The 3,438-nt window shown below is 32.3% G+C and overlaps 1 long non-coding RNA gene across 1 annotated transcript; it reads left to right on the forward strand.

Annotated features, from left to right (window-relative positions):
- The first annotated feature begins 416 nt into the window (after nt 1-416).
- On the forward strand, nt 417-1,970 carry LOC138880483 (uncharacterized). Its single transcript, XR_011403180.1, has 2 exons — nt 417-659; nt 1,795-1,970. It is a non-coding gene; the product is annotated as an uncharacterized lncRNA (long non-coding RNA).
- Nucleotides 1,971-3,438: the final 1,468 nt, after the last annotated feature.

The following is a 3,438-nucleotide window of genomic DNA, read 5'->3' on the forward strand; positions in this document are numbered from 1 at the left end:
ATTGTTTAGATGCTCATGACTTGTGACACCCCCGTATCGGGCTGTGTTGGATTGTATTCCACATATTATATTATCATATTCTTAAACCTTGGATTATTTTAACATGCTTTAGACTGTTTCTTACTGTTTAACTGTTAAATATTGAAATGGGAAGTGTCGGCTGGCCTTGTCTTCACGAGAGGCGCCATCACGACCGGATCCGGATTTAAGTTCGTGACATTTTCACTGTTGCAAACTGTTTGGAGTATAATACTCCAAAAGCAAACTGTTCATCGGACAAATTTCTGGTTTTGGATAGATTTTTGATCACATTTTGGATAGATTTTTGGCTAAAAATAAAATTTGTCCCAAAAGTCCTCTCCTATAAAGGGAGGTCTTTCCATATCATCTGGGAGTAGTCTGAACATCCTGGACACCCAAAAGAAGAACACAAAAATAATAGAGTTTGAGAGCCTTTTTTGAGTATCTAGGAGAAAGGAATACCTTAAAAATACAAAGGTCTTTTTACGCGAGTCTCTTATTTCTTCTTTCCTTGAAAGTCTGTTTGAGTTTTTCTGTTGAAATTTCTAGATCGGCTCGATTTCTTTTGCTGGATACTGCTGTTGCTGTTTAAAGTATGTTGTCGTTGGTTTACTCGTGAGTTATTCTGCACCTAGTAGGTATTCCTTTTACCTTTTAGTGTAGCTATGGTTGTTACAAGCAATAAAATATAATCTTGGGATGTTTATGATCGTTTAGTGCTTTATGAGTATGAGTTCATGCTTACAAAAGGAATATGAATAGCTTATTCCATGTATCAATATTTAAAGCTGTAAAATCCAGCTTTCAATGACCATGCTGCTAGTTTCCCTTGCATCCTTTTAATTGTGTGCCTGTGTATAATTGTGATCTTGTTTGGATATCTTTATGTTGTCGGTATAAATAGTATAAAATCTAAAATTCATGGCAATACATCAAGAATTAAAACAAGTAGTGAAGTCTTGTAGCATGATTTTTTTCTGTTTAGTTTATTAAAGTAGAGGCTATGTTGGTGGATTAATTTTGTCTTAATATGGTTTGTGATTTGCAATGTTATACTTTTCTAGTTAAGTTCTTTTCTGACAAGTGATATTATTCAAAAGATATCTTTGTAGAATCCATTGAATTAATGTCAACAATAATGTTCGCATACATTATTTTACTAGTAATATTTTATTGACTGTTTGGCCTCACATACATTAGTGCAATGTTTAAATAATTATGTTAAGTTAAGAAGTATAAGGGATTTTTACCTATCTATACCATATATCAAATCTTATTACCAAAAATGTTCATAATTTGTTATTTACCCGTGTAGTCCACACTTTTACTACAAATTATATACCAATCCAAAAATAGGTAGATTTTGCCATAAAAAAAGCCCTAAAATGAGGCACCAAATCTGCGTGTGATTCTGTCAACATCAAATTCGAATTGCTGCGTAATTCTCTCCTTCCTCAACGGAAAGAGATCTCTCTTCTCTCACTCAACTACAATTCTCAAAAAACGCAAGCTACTGAAGCTCCAGTAATCAAACGGAAAGGAGATTTCTGTTCTTCATCTTCATCTTCATCTTCATCTGTTCTTCCATATATTTTCCACCATTGATAGCCATTAAAAAGCTTGAAAGCTTTGAATTCAAATTTGGGTTTTCAAAAATTCATTATTTGTTTGGATTGGGTGTTGTTGTAAATAATTCGGAATATGTTTAGGAGTTTATATCTCAATTTTGAGGGGTTTTGGTGAAGATTAGACTTGGTTTTGACTGAATTTTAGATTGAAACTCGAAGAAGAAGAAGAAGAAGAAGAAGAAGAAGAAGACGTATTTCCAGAAATTGTAGATAAATTGTAGTTAAATTGTAGAATTGTAGATATATTGTAGATAAATTGTAGATGAATTGTAGATTGGGAAGACTAAAACTTCTACAAATCTTCTACAATTATGTCGAAAATGCCAATTATGCTACAATTGAAATGAGAATTTGGATATTAAAATTCAATGTATCTATTTTGTAGATATCTTGTAGATAAATTGTAGATTATTTGTATTCTGATTGTAGATGCATTATTTTCTGTTTTCACAAATCCAAAACGACTAAAGCTTCTACAAAATCTTCTGCAAAAAACAGTCTACAATTTTTCTAATTTGACTATAATTTGACTACAAAATATCTACAAATTCTGGAAATATGTCTTCCTCATCTTCTTCTTCGAATTTCAATCGACTGTGTTAACCAGTAACCTTCAACCACTGTCCAAAAAAAATAGGTCAAAGAATTTCGAACTCTCTGCCATTATTATTTCCAGTGGGAATTCAAGCGGTTGGATCAAAGAATTTAAAATTTTCTTGTGAATCTGAAAATATGATATTCTTCGACGGTGGTGGGCAGTTGGGGATGATCAACGAGAGGAAGCATAGGAGCATCGTGAGTTGTGTGTGTGTTGTGAACAGTTGAGATGAAAGGAAAGAGAAAGTGGGAAGATACAGTCCTATAATTATGCCTAATATAAATGAACCCTTAATTATATCCCTAATTTGAATTATGGTATAAAAATGGTAATTTGGTATGCTTAAATATAATAAACACAAACCTTAAACATTGAGGGTAATAAGGTTTGATATATGGTATAGATAGGTAAAAATCCCTAAGTATAATTGATAGGTTTGGGGCTGAGAAATAAGATTGGAATTGAATAAATGGGCCTAATTAAATATTTTCTGCTAGGCCCATTTAGTGTTAAGCATGCTAGTAGGCACGTTTTTAAGTAGTAGCCCAATACCATTAAAGTTTTGGGAGTTAGCCTTATTTATCCATAAGCAAGAGACATCCCAAGTCTTTAATTGTTGATTTCTTAAACCAACACCAACCACAACCCGATTCTGCTTCATAATTAAAATAATTTAATAATTTAATCGCTTTCTTCATTAATTAATTAAAATACTAGGCAATTAATAGGCGCGCTTTAACTCACGGAATCGCTTGCGTAGCGTGATGTTTAAGATTCAATCAACTAATTCAATAATCTCATACCATACCCACTAAATTTAGTTAATTTTTAACTTAGTTAATCCTTTGCTAAACTCGTGGATTCACTTGCGTACCGTGACAGTTGACTTTCAACAATTAATTTTCTCTAATGTAGTAAATTCTCAAAAGTACCACAAATAAATTAATTGTCATGATTTCGGATTCGCTTGCGAGGCGCAATTACGACAAGTTAATTAATTTTGTTTTCGATCACGCATTAGCTTGTGCAACATGGTTATGACAGTGTAATATTATTCAATTTTTTTTATTCTAATAATTAAGAAATAAAAGTGGATAGGTAAAACATGAAAATCATGTAAATCACAGTTTGTCCATAATTAATTAAAGCCAAGTTTAAGACAATAAAGTGACCGTGCTAAAACCACGAGAC

Source organism: Nicotiana sylvestris, chromosome 10 (genome assembly GCF_000393655.2).
Source record: "Nicotiana sylvestris chromosome 10, ASM39365v2, whole genome shotgun sequence".
In the NCBI taxonomy this organism is placed as follows: Eukaryota; Viridiplantae; Streptophyta; class Magnoliopsida; order Solanales; family Solanaceae; genus Nicotiana; species Nicotiana sylvestris.